Source organism: Mus musculus, chromosome 2 (assembly GCF_000001635.26).
Source record: "Mus musculus strain C57BL/6J chromosome 2, GRCm38.p6 C57BL/6J".
Lineage (NCBI taxonomy): Eukaryota > Metazoa > Chordata > Mammalia > Rodentia > Muridae > Mus > Mus musculus.
This window is the reverse complement of record NC_000068.7, coordinates 93307729-93324270: the sequence shown is the minus strand read 5'-3', so window position 1 is coordinate 93324270 and position 16542 is coordinate 93307729. Positions and strand designations below refer to the sequence as shown.

The 16542-nt window shown below is 49.7% G+C and overlaps 1 protein-coding gene and 1 long non-coding RNA gene across 6 annotated transcripts in view; one reads left to right on the top strand and one right to left on the bottom strand.

Annotated features, from left to right (window-relative positions):
- The window catches only part of Tspan18 (tetraspanin 18), a 132792-nt gene that overhangs the window by 10281 nt on the left and 105969 nt on the right, over positions 1–16542 (top strand). For 2 of the 4 annotated variants that reach the window (NM_183180.2, XM_006499476.4), the window contains exon 2: positions 12244–12324. The gene's annotated coding sequence lies outside the window, so the exon portion shown is untranslated. Of the gene's footprint in view, positions 1–8846; positions 9116–11780; positions 12125–12243; positions 12325–16542 lie in introns of those variants that run through there. The other 2 variants (XM_006499474.4, XM_006499475.4) reach the window with 2 other exon arrangements.
- Gm39881 lies at positions 959–11779 on the bottom strand. 2 transcript variants are annotated; one of them, XR_003953875.1, is made up of 3 exons: positions 11457–11779; positions 10765–10949; positions 959–1396 (listed from the first exon to the last, which is right to left on the bottom strand). It is a non-coding gene; the product is annotated as a predicted gene, 39881 (long non-coding RNA). The 2 variants fall into 2 exon arrangements; XR_866562.2 differs by lacking the exon at positions 11457–11779 and having other exon boundaries at positions 10765–11048.

The window sequence follows — 16542 nt, the reverse complement described above, 5'->3', positions numbered from 1 at the left end:
AAGGCTGAACTGAGGGAGAAACCATGCTGATCAGCAGAACCAGCGTGCTGTAACAATACCTATCAGGCATGCATATGTTTGAGCTCAAATGTCAGTGCTGATCGATTAGTAGGGTCTGCCTTGAGCCCTATGATGAGTGGATGGGGCTGTTTGATCCAGGCACAGCTGGATGGATTGCCAAGATCAATTATTGATGTCTGGCAAAATTAGAAAAAGAAAACAGAATGACAGGACCACAGAGGTTCTGGGTACAGCCTAGGGCCTGGGAAAGCTGTCACTAGTTATGTGGTCATGTGACCTAAGGACTGACTTCAGCTAAGTTTCACAAATAATCATCTGTGGGTGTCTTCCTTGTCCAGCTTCAGATGGCATTAGAATGACATTAGAATGTTGAAGAGTCTGCTCGGGTGATCTAAATGCAGTTCATCTGAGCAGAGCAATGCTAAACACAGCAGCCAGCATCTGCCTAGGCTTCACTCACTCATCAGTACTTAGGATACTTACTTCGAGGTGGTGTATGGATCTGTGAGGCACCCGTGAACTCGCAAAGAGGATAACCGGTCAGTGGGAAAAGTAAATGAAGCCCACTGGCTTAGGATGAGGAGCTGTGGCCTGCAGTCAAGGTGCCTGGATGTTTAGAGTAGAAAACTGACTTGACATTGATGTGGTGGATTTGGATAAGAACAGCCCCAGTAGGTTCATATGTTTGAATAATTGGTCTGCAGTTAATGGAACTGTTTGGGAAGGACTAGAAGGAGGTGTTTCACTTGGAGTAGGCTTAAGGTTTCAAAAGATTTGTGTCCCTCCTACTCTGCTTTACTTCCTCTTTGCGGATCGGGATGTGAGCTCTCAGCGGCTGCTCCAGCCCCATGCCTGCCTGCCTGCTGCCAAGCTCCCCGCCATGATGCTCATGGTGTCCTATCCCTCTGGAAACTGTAAGCCTCAAAGGAATCCTTCCTTCTGTAAGTGGTGTTTTATCACAGGTTAGAAAAGTAGCTAAGAGAAGGGACCGTGAACTAAACCTCAGTGTCCTGTGCCCTGTGAGCACCTGCAGATGCTTCTTGAAGGACAGCTGTGAACTTGGCTTGCTGTTTAGCTTCAGGAACTCTCGAACTCAGCCAGGAATCCAAGCAGGAGCGTGTCTTCTCAGATCACCCTCATTAGCCATGACTGTTCCCTGTGGTCTCTTGTGTGCCTGTGGGCCAGTGATCTTAGTCACCTAGAGACACATCTTTCAGTATTTCAGCTGATCTTTTTCCTTCTTCCTTGTGGATAAAGAGGAAGTCTGGATGATGGGTGGGTGTTCACTGAGAAGTGAAGAAGTGGGGAGAGAATGGAGCCCTTCTTTTTGAGACACAGTGTCTATCCAAATAACTTTGTCTGGTCCCACAGGGGTCTGGAAACCAAGGAAAAATACATTTGAATGAATGAATGAATCAATGAATCAATTAATTAATATTAATGTTAGGTGCGATGCTGCTGATTCTTGTGATAGCTCCATTTTGGCTAGACATCTCTCCTCCCCCCCCCTCCCCCTGCCCCTCTCCCTCCCCTATCTCTCTTCCTCCCCCTCCTCTCCTTCTTTTGCAGACCCCATCCCAGTTTGGTTTGCTACATCTCATAATTTGCTTCCCTCAGAACCTCATTCCACACGTATCCAGCCACCAATGACCCAGCACAGGAGGCACTTTTGTGAGAATTAATATATTAGGAAAGTCTCCCATGACTGTAAAACACCCCGTGAAGCTAGAGAGCTGGTGAAGAAAGGCTGATGCTAGAAAACACCTAGGGCTCAGAGCCCCTTTATTTTAAAGACAAGGGGTTGTGGTTCAGAGAGGCGTGGTGACTTGGCCAAGGCCAGTGAGTTAGAGACACAGCCATGTCCCCTGGTGTTCCTAGGCTGGAGGCTTCCCAGCACGCTGAGACATTTGTTGGCTGAAGGCGAGGTGCCCCTTGCTTTGTGATGCAGTAATCAACCAGTCCTGCATTGTGTTTGGGGGTGATGTTACAGTCGGAGCAGGTTGGGGGTCACCTCTGCGTGTCCACTGTCGTCAGACGATGGGGAGAGCAGAAATGGAGGCCCAGTGCCTGCCCCCAGATGGTGAGGCTACACATGTGAGTTCAATTCCAGGCTGGCGCAACTCAAGCTTGGCTCTCAACTCGCTCTGTGTTCTGGGAGTGGGTGGGGTCACCGTCTTCTGCAAGCCTGACCTTGGCAGCCCTGCAGATGTGTTTATTTCTTCCTTCTCCACTTGGGAGGCAGGCAGCAGGCCTCTGTCAGGACAGGGAGAGACAGGCTCTGGAGCTGATGCCTGGCTCAGATGTGGTTCTCAGAGTCTGCACCTAGAATCTCAGGCTACCTGCTGGGCTCACTCACAGTTTGGGCACTGAAGCCAACCTTTCTCATGGAAGGACACAGGCCTCCTCCTTAGTCAGTTTCCCGAGGGCTTAGGAAAGTACCTGATCAGGGAGCAAGTCGCCTGCCTCAGCTCTTACTTGAGGACTCTCAGAAAGAAGCATGTGTGACTCTGGAATTAAAAATCTTCCTTGCCCTTTTTCTTTCTTTGATTGTCAGAATCAGATACATATGCCAACAACCTAGAGATAGAATTCTGCCTGTGTTTCTTGCCATATTTATTTTCCCTGTGCAGTGTGTGTGTGTGTGTGTGTGTGTGTGTGCACGCGCGCTGTTAATTACAGTTTATGAGAGGCCGTTGTTTTGGATTGAGCTCTACAAGGCCCCAGCAGGCTACCCAAAATGGAAACAGGCAAGCTAAAAAAGTTCCAAATAACTAAATTAAAACCTGAGGGCTGGGTAAATGGCTCACTGGGAAAGGGTACTTGCTATTAATCCCAACAATCCCAGAATCCACATGGTGGAAGGAGAGAATTGACTCTCCAAAGCTGAGGATCATAAATGCCACACTTACACATGGACATACACACATACAAACACACACGCACACGTACATCACACACCACACATCCATGCACATGCACACACACACACACATACACCATAAATAAATGTAATATAAACATTGAAACCTTAGCAGTTTATTGATAAGAGCTGACCTGAGGAGCCAGGTAAGAGATAATGACCACCTCACAAGTAGGCCATCACTGACCACCTCACAAGTAGGCCATCACTACCTGAAGTGGTAAGAAGTCTCCTGCGCCTTAGCTCACATCAAGAAAGTGAGGTTAGGGGCTGGGGAGATGGCTCAGCAGTTAAGAGCACTGACTATTCTTCCAGAGTGAACCAGGTTCAAATCTCAGCATCCACACGGCAGGTCACAATTGTCTATAACTCCAAGATCTGATACTCTCACACAGACACACATGCAGGGAAAACACCAGCGAGCATAAAATAAGAATAAAAATTTTTTTAAAGACAAAAACTGTCCCACCTGGCTTTTGATCCTTATTTTTGTCTCATTCTTTTTCTTGTTCAGTTCTAGTCCCTGCCCTGCAGGATAGCGCCACCCACATAATCCTCCCTCAGTTGAACAGTCTCTGGAAACGCCCTCACAGACATTCCTAGAGGCACATCTTCTAGATGATTCCAAATCCAGTATGCAATGAAGATGGACCTTCACAGTCCCATTTGATTTCTGATACTCAACTTGCACAGATTTTGGTGACAATTTGTGTCTGTGCACATGTATATAAAAGTGGGTGTCCCTATATAGACACACTATACATATAGCTGAGCATGTATTGTCAGTACAATTGAGAAAAAATTAAAACCAGGCCCACATATAAATCTATCATGAATGCGGTCCAAGGCTGATGTGACTCAGGCTGAAGGAGCCAGCAGGATGTTGGAGGCAGTTCTGAGAAGAACCAGAGGCGGACCTGGTACAGGCATCAGGGGAGGATGTGAAGCAAGTTAGTGTCCTATGTAGGGCGATAAAGGCAGAACCCTGGGAGTGATCTTTTTACGAGGAGGGAAAAAAGTCTGCAACGTACTCCTATGTAGACCCACAAAGTTTATTCCTCTGGAACACCGAGGAGAGTCCTCCACACTCTGGGTGGGCTGCTAGGTGGTGCGAGGCCAGGCTTCTCCCCATCTTTCCCAGTGACGCTTAATAGTGTCTGAGTGCGCTGGTCACCGGGACACAAGCTAGCCTCACCTGCCACACACCGGTGAGAGGCATTTACATTTCCATCAGCCTGGCTGGAGAAGGAACCAGGAAGCCTGCAAGCTGTGAGCTGCTCCCAGGCACACGTGTGCCTTGTTCCTTCGAGGTACTTCCGTGAGCTGGTCACTTTCGCTGTCTCCTTCTTCAGCTGAGCTGAGTTTCTAGGGTTCAGGGGTTCGTGGAGCTGAAGTTCCTCTCTGAGCCTCTCATCCTGGATGGCTAATATTCTGGCGCCTGGTGATTCAGGCTGAGACGTTGAGGTTAAAAGGCCAGCCTTTTGTCCATGACAAACTGATGAGCCAAGCTGTGAGGACGGGCGAGGGTTCCTCGCAGGAACTTGGCCTTGTTGCCTATGAGTACAGACATTTCCAGCTCTCAGTGTTGATTCTGCCATTTACAGTTCAGAGAGCTGGACACACTCCACAGAGGAAAACAGCCTTGGCTCTGCTCTTTTAGGATTGGGACCAGGCTCCCTGGATTTCTCAAGTTTGTTTCAGTCAAGGCCCTGAAAAGGGTAAAAGTTGCTGGCCATCTCTAACTGGGAAGGAGAGCTGCAAAAGGGCTGTTTTAATCTGCACTATGAATTTTAAAGCCCAGTGGCTTCATGTGTTGGGAGACCCCATCAAAATGCTAATAGCTCTGTGTTCCTACCTCCCGCAGCCCCTTCTGCATTCGGGAATATTTATGTGGGAGCAGGGAAGAATTACAAAGAGTCGAGGTGCAGTTTGCCCACACTCCACCACAGCCCTGTAGGTTATAAAGTCTGAATTAATAACCCCAGCTGCGCAGAAAAGCTGCGGTTGGCCACGGGCTGGGCGCTTCCCTCAGAGGCAGGTTCAAGTTCTCAGCTTTCGGCTTCCTTTCTAGCGGCAGGGTGGCCACTTTTAAATATCTCTATTACTGCTGTGTGGCTTTTTAAATACTGTGACTCCGGGACGCGGAATAGCCGAGGACATGTAGTTCACAGGGTTACCGCTGCACGTTGCGGCCACGTGGCATTCAAGGTCTAGAATGCCTGGAGACAACTGGCCCTGAAGCCAACACCAGCGTGGAGACTGGTGTTGTTCTAGACTCCAGTGCCAGAGCATGGGAGAAGCCTTTGAGACACTAGATATCTAGACGTAGGCAGTCTATTGGCGTGGGAGCATGGCATTTTGGGTGTCTCCATGGATGGATGCACGTCACGGTGTTGCTCATCAGATGCAGGGTGTCGTAGCGTGGGAGGTTTTGACTGCAGTCATTGGGTTCTGATGCTCCCCCTTCCAGGTTTGACTCTGTGGCTTGGACAAAGCCTTTGTCTCCCTTGATTCTCACCATCTTGTGTGTCAAACACCTGCCTCTTTCTAGGAGCCCTCTGGAGCCCACACCTTCCACAGGCTCCTTCAGGCAGATGGCTCTCTAGGAAGGCTGAGGGACTTAGGAGTCTAGGCTCCAGCTCTGTGGACAAGTCCCTTAAGCCACCAAGGCTTGCAGGTTCCTCTTCTGCAGAATGCCCAGTAAGTCTGCCAGCATGGGTAAGTGGCAGGGTGAGGATATCAGGATCCGGCCCTTTCTCTATGAGGCCTCACCAGGACTTAACTGTACATGTGTGCTCTGGGTCCCATCACCTCTGCCTATAAAATGGGCATAGTGCCCATGTTTCCCTTGCAGCTGGGGGCAGAAAGGGGGATGAGAGTAGGGTTTAAACGTGAAGGTAGGTTCTGGGGGTGTCCTTAGCTATATTCTTCTCCAGACCAGGAACAGGTGACTCCAAATGGGATGAAATGGGCACAGAAACTGTTTGATATCAGCCGATGACAGGAGGGATCGAGGGCCATACATTCTCCCTCCTGTCTGTCTGTCTTTCTATCTGCCTGTCTAGGGCAGATCTTCACAGGAAATCACTAGTGAGACTCTGGTGGCTAGCACGTGCATTTGTCACAGACAGTCCCCAAGCCCCTGAGCAGATGGGAGGCAGGATGGAAGGGTTATTAACAGTGGGCACCAGGAGTCCACAGCTTCTCTGCTGATTCATGGGATCAGTACATTGGTGTTTGTCTTCTCTGGCTCCCCAGGTTCTTGACAGCTAACCACTGGGAGTCTTATATGGCCCAGGAGCCCTCCTGTCATCAGCTGCTGACAAGCTGCTTCTGTGCCCGTTTCATCCTATCTGGATCCACCTGCTCCTTGCCTGGAGACAAATATGGGCCAAGAACACCCTGGGACCTAACTTCATGTTTGACCCCTACTCTCACTCCTCCCCTTGGAAATAGGGCCGCAAGGGAAAAGGAGCAATGTGTCCATTTTATAGGTTGAAGTAATTTAATGGGAGCTACAGCACACATGTGGGATTGAATGCTGGTGGGGCCTCATAGAGAAAGAGCTGGGATCGTGACATCCTATAAGACCCTTGGAGGACCCTTGCTGCAGTGTCTGGAGACCCTGTGCTGTTGGGATGGCCCTCCACTCATCGTTTGTATTCTGAGCGTGCTGTGATCCCAACACCACCCTATTTAGACCCTGGAGCACAATTAGAAGGCTGACTTGGGGATTTCTTACTAAGTCTGATGAGGCTGATGCAGAAGCCCCACCCCCATTTACAGGGCATGTGCAGGTGGAGAGCCTTGCTGAGCCTTGGATGGACTCAGCACCACAGTAGCTTCATTAAGGGCCACCTGGGACCCATGCAATGCAGGACTCAGCAGGAAGGCATCCCAGCATGCCTGGGTTCTGCTCACCCTCCACTCCCAAGCTAACCACCCCCTCCCCTGAAGCTAATTTAAAACAAAGCAAAACAAAGCCATGGCTTGATTTGGAGCCATGGATGGGGGAGCTTTTATCTGTCAACAACAACGCCTAAGGTGGGCAAAGGGCCAGCCTGGGTTCCGGGTCTTGGCATGAATGCCCTGCAAGGTGCTCAGGAAGAGCTGCATCTGGACTCCATCGCCTCTTCCAGGGACCCAAGGCTCAGAATCCTGGTCTCGTGGCTCACTAGCAGCTAGGAGGTGTTATGGTGGCTGCAGTGGAGAGCCAAGAGCCAGGGCAAAGAAGGGGGTGCAGACAGGGAGAGGAATAGAGTGAGGGGCTGCAGGCAGAAGCTGGGTAGGAAAAGATGGGCTGTCATCCTCCGGGAACAACAGCTGCTGATGTGGGACCTGCCACATCAAACCCATGTTCTTCAACATTATCTGGGAACAATGTAAGGAATAGTCCAGAGTTCAGCTGTTGCTGATTAGATGCTGGCTTGTGAATAGGGAGGAGACATATCTGTTCTCTGGACAGAAACCTCAGAAAAAGAGGGGTGGGCTCCTAGGAGCATAACTAGGAAACACTCATTTTGGTCACTCCCAATTGTCTTATTGTGATCAATAAATGCACATTATGCATTCACCATCCTGAGCTCACTAATATGCTTGAGTGCGTGTGTGTGTTTGTGTGTGTGTGCGTGCGTGTGTGTGTGTGTGTGTGCATGTGTGTGTGTGTGTGTGCATGTGTGTGTGTGTGCATGCGTGTGTATGTGTGTGCGTGCGTGTGTATGTGTGTGTGTGCGTGCGTGTGTGTGTGCATGTGTGTGTGTGCATGTGTGTGTGTGTGTGTGTGTGTGTGTGTGTGTGTGCGTATGTGTGTTGCTGAAAGCCAGAAGTCGTCACTGAGTGACTTTACTTTTTGAGACAGAGGCTCTCATTGAACGTAGAGCTTGCTGATTTGGCTAGACCGCCTGGCCAAGCTAACCCAGCAGTCCAGTCTGAGCCTCCACAGAGCTCATGGGTGCTGGGGACCCAGGCTCGGGTCCTCTTTCTTTCACTCCTAACTGATGATCTTAGAGATCCATTTGTCCTCCACCTGTCCTTGTATCATCCACCTACCCGCCCATCCAACCATTTACATACCCTCCCACTCACACATCATCCATCCATTCACCTACCCATCCACCCATCCAACCATCCACCCCCTCCCACCCATACATCTATCCAACTGTCTTTGTGCCTACCCACTTACCCCATATCTTTAAGCCTCCATATCCACCCCCACCCACCCCCACATTCACCCACCATCCATTTATCCACTCACACATCCATCCATAATTCATTCATTTAAGTCTTGCAACTGTCTAACTGTCCACCCACCCACACGTCTACCCACCCTCTATCTCTCCATTTCTGCAACCAACTCTAACTTGACTACTACTTTCAGTCATACACATCTTCTCAAGTCATTCTCCACCTGCCTACCATCCACCTCCCCTAGCAGCCATCCATTCAACCAGCAATTACTTACTAAGCCTGGGCCTGAGGTTCACAAAAGGGCAAAGAATGTTAGGAGTCTGTCCCTATTTTGGCTATAGTCAGGTCAGTGGGAAAGAAATCATAAAACCCAAACAATATATATTCTCTTACCCCCATACCCAGACATGCTTTGTTAGGGTAACATAAGAGAACCATGTTTTATCATGTCTGCCATGATACTGGGAACACTCATCAGAAAAGATAATTGAAGGAAGGTTTAGAAGGTGGTTAGGAGTTTGGCAAGTGTTGGGAGGGGTAAAGCTCAGAGATGGAAAAAGGGAAAAAGGGGATTCCAGGAGGAGGGTACATTAGTTACATAGAGCCTCGCAGGCTGGCAGGGTCGCTCAGGTGAGTTCAGTCTGACAGGAGTGTGTGTTCCTACCGTAAGGACCCGAAGATGGGCCTGGGAGCTAGTGAAGGATCAGATGATAAAAGATCTATGTATCAGCAGAGGGAGGCCAGGAAACCATCTGCAGCAAGACAGACACGGCGCTTGCTGCATGCTTAGGTGCTCACTGTGACATCAGAGATGGCAGGCTGGTGGGAACAGAGGCTGGAAACTGGCAGTCAAGCCTCAATCCCCTCTGCAGCCAGTGGACAGGCAATCATGAACTTGAGCCTTGGTGGACATGGGTAGAAGCCCCGAGGATGAGGGATTTAGAAGGAGCTGGAAGAGGAAGTGTACCGGGAGAACCACACAGCAACGTATGGCATGTTGGTTTCATCGGGGTTATGAGGACTCACCAGGCAACATTGTAAAGGCAGAGGGCATTATCAAGGGGGTACACGATGTTGTGTGAGCCTGCTGTGTTTACATACTTATCTAATATGTATGTGTATGGGTGTTTTATCTGCATGGATGGGTACACTTCACATGCACACCTGGTGCCCATGGAGGCCAGAAGAGGCCATCAGGTCCTCTCAATCAGTGTTATAGATGCTTATGAGCTGTAGTGGGTACAAGAGCAGCCAGTGCTCCTAACTGCTGAGCCATCTCTCCATCCCCAACCTGCTGTATTTAAATCAAAAGATAGGGATTCTGGAGAGATAGATGCTCATAAGTCCCTTTAGTCCAGGCTTTTACTGTGAAGAGATTTTAAGATGTCACTTTTTTTCCAAAATTAATTTTAATATCTCAGAAACCAGGCTGAATCACGTAAAAAGTGAGGTCATAATTAATTAAATTAACTGGTGCTAGTAGGTGTAATTAAAACTCAGTGATTATGATCTTGGAACTTGGTGTCGGGTTCCCTGCTGCCTCCATCTTTGCCTTTCTCAGGGAGTCGCCCACCAGTCCCCTAGTTACCAAACTTGGCTGTCCTTCAGACGAGGTTTTGAGGCTCTGTGTAGGTAGATCTCTTGTGGTCAAGGCCACTTTCTGAGCTAGATTTCATTCAAGGCTACCTCAGATGTCAGGGCAAGCTTTGTCCAAGATAAATCTGGCCTACAAGAGAGGCAGTCAGCTGGCAGTTGAGCCCTTCTGCTCTGCCCCCGGCCTTTCCTTTCATCAGGTCAAGGGTCACTGCCCACTTCATCTGGCTGCCATTTTTCCACACTTGCTTCCTCACTTGTCTCCCACGGGTGCTCTGGTTGGAACATGGGGGGAAAACCCTCCCCAGAGGTAGAAGGAGTGAGAAAGAGATCCCAGCAGTGACCTCCCTGGGAAAAGGCTTGGCGGGAGGTTTGTCTGTCCTGCCTATGTGGTCACAGCTCATCTCCTTTAGGCTGCAGGAAGGAGGGATCTGTCTGCCCTACAGATGCTCCAGTGGGAACAGCCCACATGGAAAGTGATTTTGTCAGAGCTGGGCCCCGTTCAACCTCCTGACACGAAGCCCGCAGCTGCTTCTGGCTGGAGCCTTTAATTTCGTTAATGTGTGACATTCACCCAAGCTGCGTAGCTGACGGGCATGCTTGACATTAATACGTGTTCTGAGTGTTCCCTTGAGCTCATAAAAACTCATTATCAGTTCTGAGCCAGTAAATGCAGTTCCTGATCCTCAGAGGTGCCCCGGGCAGTAGAATCCTGGACATCTGTCTTCACCAGCCGTCAGACTCCTCCCTTTGTCCTGGAGCTCAGTGTCTCAGCTCCTGGGAGGGGACCAAGACAGATGTCCCCAAAGCAGAAACCTTGTTTCAGGTTTACAACTAAGACAACAGGCAGCTTCTGATTGGACTTGCTGTGTGTGTATCTCTCTGATAAAGACATGGTGGAGTGGACATGAAGGCACGGTGGTAGAAAGGTTCTTGTGTCTTGAAGTAGACATGGTCATGGTATCTGATAAGCAGATGGTAAAGAAATTTTCCCCACAAACACCATGGGATATGTTAAAGGCCAGGAGTACAGCCATTCTTACCTTCAAAGGGTACAGTGCCTCAGTTTCATGAGGTGTCGGCTCTGTGTGTCAGGACTCCGTATGTGGTCTGTGTATCATGGAGGTGTGTGCCACACCGTCAGATAGTCGTAGATGTGGGTCACAGTCTACCGCTGTATCAAAGTTCTATCGAGTATTTGGGTGGATAAGGATGGTCACTTCTGTGTCTAAAATGAAAAATATAACCAGGAATAGTGGCTCAGAGCACTGGGGAATAGGAGGTAGAAGGATCAGGAGTTCAAGGTCAGCCCTAGCTACATAGTGAGTTGAAGGTCTTTATGAGGCTAGGTGAGACTCTGTCTCCAAAGTACAAAAAGAAACATGTCCAGGTGTGCACACGTGTATATATGTTATGTATGTGTGCTCATGTATATTGTGTGTGTGCTTGGATTTCTTCAACTAAAGCTGTCTTCTGGCCCACTATTCATGAGGTTCCCAGGGCTCACACTGCCTGATGGTGCTGCAGAGATAGTCAGATAGGCCCAAGCCTTGCCCCAAGTGGTACTGCTCCCTGTTGGTTAATGCACTGAGAATCTCTCTCATGTAGGGGACCTTAAACTCACCCAAGTCCTACTGGGAACTTCCTCATGTGCAAGCCGTGCCCGTGTCAGTCTGGGCTCCCCAGGTCTAAGTTCCTTGCCAAAACTTTCCTTTAGACTGAAAAGTTGGCTTACCTCCTCTGTGCTTAGGGTCTTCAACCCTGAAGCAGGCAGGCTTTCTTGTGCTGGTGTCCTGGTTCCTGTCTGAGGCTGCGTGACAGGACAGTTCCTCCACTGTTCAATTTGGCTCAGTTTTTGCGGTCAGATGGTCACAACTGCAACCTTGCTTCCTCCTATTTGTCATGGTGGCTGTAAGCCTTACTTAAGTTATCCCTCTGTGCAATGACAAACCAGTTCCTAGGACTAGCCTAAGCCTTGACTAGTCAATACGTCAGTAGGATGTGGTGAACTTTACCCTTCCTCTGTAACTCCTCCTCCTCCTCCTCCTCCTCCTCCAAGTGACAGGAAAGTATGGACTTCTGGGCCACACTGTGGAGCTGAGATGTCACCTCGAGCCCTCTCTTCTGGCTGCTCATCTCTTCGTGCACAGTACTCGAGATTATAGGTCTGCCCAGAGAGCCTGCATTCGTGAGATGATGATGGACTCCCCTTCCTCTTCAGCTATCAGAAAGCCCTCTGCAGCTCAGAGCAAAGATACACATGTTGGCGCTGGGCTTCACAGCTCATTGTCTTGGGCACAGGAGTCCTGGTGGTCTGGGACTGGTGTGGGAAGACTGACAAGATGGAAGATGCGTTCCTGGAGGGGCTTGGGCTCTATGCCCTGCTCTGGGAGTCCTTGTCTGGTACAGATTCCAGGGGAAGGGGAGCCTGGGGTGAGAGTGTGTGCCACGTCTGGGCAGAAGAACTCTGGAAGCCACAGGTCATGCCCCACTAACCCTTGCTTTCTCTCTTCTCCCTCTAGAGTTGCCCCAAAGCTGTCATCAGGAGACTTCAAAAGGATCTCTCCGTTCCTTCCCAGAAAGGAAAAGGACAGCTGGAAGAGGTAGGATGTCTTGACACGGTGACCTGGCTTGTTCAATCTGATAACTGAACTTCTCATCTGTCCCCTGCCCTCCAGGACCAGCCTTCGGAGGGAGGGGGTGTCTTTGGGCTCCTGCCCTAGGGGTAGAGGGCAGGGGAGGGCAGCTTTACATCTGTCTCCAGCTCCTGATGTTCATTCAGGGGTGGCAGAAGCAGCTGGGGGGACCATCCAGAAGTGGGGACTAGCTCTCGGAGCAGGGCACAGCTCCAGGAGCCCTTTCTGGTCACCTCAGCATCCACCCTCGTCTGAGGACTGTGAGGGTGACATTTAACATTTAACATCACAGGACTAGTGTCTGTCCTCTTGTCCATGGTGATACTGGGCGTGGTAAGACTGGACTTCTGCCTCTGGCGCTCTGATACCCCAGAAATGCTGGGTGGCTTCATGGAAGGTTCCTGTTTGAGGAGTTCAGGTCTACTGTCTCCTGGCTAGCTGCAGCCACTTCATGGTGTGATCTCGGCATTATTTCTACCTCCATTTTAAGAGAGAAGAGAAACCTGGTCTCAGAGGTGAAGAGACTTTCTCAAGGTCACAAAGCACTGAGTGCCGGGGTGGGGTTTGGATCCCTAACTGAACAGCACCAGAGTTCTGGGTCCTTTACTCATTCCATGCCTTGATGGTCAAGATTAAATGAAACCTATGAACTAAGTTGCCTGTGTGAGATTCTGGTTCTTGAAAAAGCATGAAGCTGTTTGTTCTTTTGTCCTGAGTTTGTTCTTTAACACTGGACTTTATATTAATAAACTACCCAGGGGTCTTGTTTTTTCTTTGTTTGTTTGGTTGGTTGGTTGGTTTTTGGTTTTTTGTTGTTGTTGTTTTGTTTTGTTTTTTGTTTTTTTTCTGTTCCTAAACCTAGAAGAAGAGTAAGTAACATCTTCTCATATTGTCTAGGGAGAACTGCAATGAGGAAGAGTCTACAAGTATCCTACAGTTCCTTGTGTGAGTCCCTCCGTTGCTTTCCCCGTGCCAGGGGTGGTTGTTGTATAGGCACACAGATTTGCTTTAACATTTTTCTATCTAGCTGCCCTGCTGTCTGTGGCTGGCACACACTCGGCTGTCTTCCTCGTTCCCGATTCAGTTCCTCATCTGTCCTTTTGCACTGGGCAGCAGGCTGCCTGTGGGTCATTCTGGCTGTGGTCTAAGACCGGGTAGCTAGGAAAAGCTTGGATTGGCTGAGGGTCAAGTGGACAGTGGGCTTTTGGACATCTGTAGCCTGCAGTTTTCTAGCTCTGAAACCTCCAGCAGTAGCTTCAGCCTTGATTCCCCACAGAAGCCTGACAGTTGAGCCTGGGCCCTCCTGCAAGCAGACAAATGCTAGTCACAGGAACAACATAAAATGGCCCCAAATTAACAGACAGAGGCCAGGGCTGCATGGCCCTACCTTGTGCGGGGGCCTAGCTGCAAATGAACAACAACTCATCTGTGAAGAAGGCAAATAGCATGAACCTCTTTGGGCCTGGGTGATGCACACTCCCGGGTTATCCTGGTCCGCCCTCTCAGCCTCTCAACCACCCTGTAACCCCAGCACTCTTACCCAGTGTCCTGAGGGAAGGTGATGGCCGGAGGGAGTCACCTGCCCTACTTGCTTAAAACAGTGACAGCCCTCTTGGGGTCCTGTAGCCTCTCAGAGGACCTTCCTAAAAATACCCAGGCTTCCGGGTGTGAGCGCGGGTGTTTATCGCCGAAGAATGATGCTACCCAGGAGACACATGCCTTTTCCTGTGCTAGTCTAAAAATGGCTGGGAGAGGGGTCTGGCTTGTGTCAGTGAGCGCTCAGCTCTGAAGTCCTGGGGCTTGAGGCCATCAGGGTGTGAGCTGCCTTTCCCAGCTTCTACTCCAAGCTGACGTAGCTCTCCCAGTCACCCTTCCTGGGCCCTTTTAGCAGGTAACTGTTGATTGTACGAACACCCAAAAGCCAACTTCATGAGTTTCCTATGGGTGGGGCTGTTTAAGCTTAAGAGAAACAGTGACCTGCTCTAGGGTGTGTGTCTACCAAGAGATTAGGGGCGAGCTCAGCACAGACCTCCTGACCCTGTTTGCTGAACGAGCAACGGGCACACCTTCCAGCCTGACTCTAGCTAGCTTCTGATCCCAGCCAGGAAGAGAAGCCAGCCGTCTGTCCTCGATGCTGGATGTGATACTGAGATACAGTGATTCTCATATACTGGTGGGATTTCAACTTCTTCCCTGTGTGTTTTCAAGGTGCAAAAGGAATCTGCTGTGGTGGTAGTCACATTTGCCAGTGGTTCATCACTAGGCATGAGGGCACCATGTGGTGGGGAGAAAGAACTTCTGGCTCCCTCCTTGCTTGCTGTCAGCCTGGGCGATGGCATCAGTCTATCCTCTAGCCCATGAAGATGCCCATGAGCATCTCTACTTACAGGGCAATGACTGTGATGATGGAGAACCAGTGTCCCCAAAAGATGACGTCATCGTCTTGCTGCCATTTCCACACAGCCTGGCCCAAGACCTCCAGCCAGAACATAACTCCATGAGCCATCTTCCAGCTCATGCCTTCTATAGCTTTCTCCTGGCTCTGTGCCTGAGATACGTGAACTGAGGGGCCTCTTCCTCACTTACCTCACTATCCTCCAGAACTTTCTAGCTTCAGGCTGGTCCTGTGTGTACCTGTAACTCACAACAGCCCCTACTGTTTCTTCCCCCTTTGAAGATCTCCAGCTCAGATCTGTGCCCCCTTCCCTTTACAAGGTCAGGGCTGCTGTTTTGTTTCATGTATTTTTAGATTTATATTACTTTGAATGTATTAGTGGTTTTTTTGCTTGCATGTATGCATCACATATGTGCCTGGTGCCTATAGAGGTCAGGTGAGGGCGTCAGGTCGCCTGACTGTAAGCTACCAAGTGAGTGCTAGAAACTGAGCCCTCATCCTCTGTGAAACCAACAGGTGTTCTTAACCACCAAGCCATCTCTCCAGCCTCTCAAGTTCAGTTTTCAGTCTACACAGAAAAGGTTCACTGGGGGAGTGGGGTCGTACACACTGTGGTCCCTACAGGAGGCATGGCCAGAGGAGCTTCTGTCTGGGAGCCTGCAGATCCCTGGCTTGGTTGTCATGGAGCCAGGAAGAGAGGTCTGCTTGCTCGCTGGGGTCTCCATTCCAGGACATTTTGGAGAGATAATAATGTCTTCATTTCCCCAGCGAGCAAATTGATTCTCTGTGTCATGCAGCAATGATGAGCAGACACTGCCCGGAGAAGCTGTTACTGTTTAATAATGATGCAAATCCAAGCTGTGAATCACAGCTGGAGAAGGACTTCAGCGACAGACTGAGTCGGATGACACTGCATCATCAAGGGCCCTGTCAGCATCAGAGAAAGGTAGTGACAGGCCTAAGGTCACACAGCAAGCAGCAGTAGAGCCGGACCTCACTATATGTCTTCTGGCCTGCTCTGTACCCTCTTTTCTTGGTGAAAATCGAATATCATCTTAAACAGCCTGCAAACAAAGGAAGAAGTCTGGCCCCTCATGCAATGGTGCAGGCTTTCTTTCCTTCATTTTTTTTGTTCTAAACAGATATTACTTTCTAGAGAATTTTCAGGTGCATAGCAATTGGAGGGAAGGTGGGAAGCATTCTGATATGCCCCCCATCACCACAGACACAGCCACCCACCGAGAACGTACCTCACTGAGACTGTGTCGTAGTCACTGAACACCCACTGGCATGTCACTGCCGCAGTCTGAAGCCTATGTGGGGGATCACTCACATCAGTTCTGTGTGTTCTGATAAATGAGAACAAACATGTCACGTGTCTCCTATGGAGCGTCCATAAGATAATCTCACTTCCCTAGAGGTGTTGAAGCCCCACCTGGTCGTTCCTCCCTTCCCTCTCGTCCCAGCACCCACGTGGGTTTTTCTGTCTCCACAGCACTGCCTTTTCCAGGGCATCTCCTGACGCTGTAAATCTCTGAGTCCCAAGCCTGCCATTGAATCTGCATTTTCTTGTGACTAGAGGGCTCGCCTCTATCCCTTGTTTCTCCCTTACATCCCTCCCTTCTTCCCTTCCTTTCTAAGACAAAGTGTCACTCACCATGTAGCCCTGGCTGGCTTCCACCTTGCAATTCCCCTGCCTCAGCTTCCTAAGCACTGGAAGTACAGGTGCAACCACAGTGCTGGGCAAGGTTATCTAGGGTTTTTTTGTTTTTGTTTGTTGTTGTTTTTGT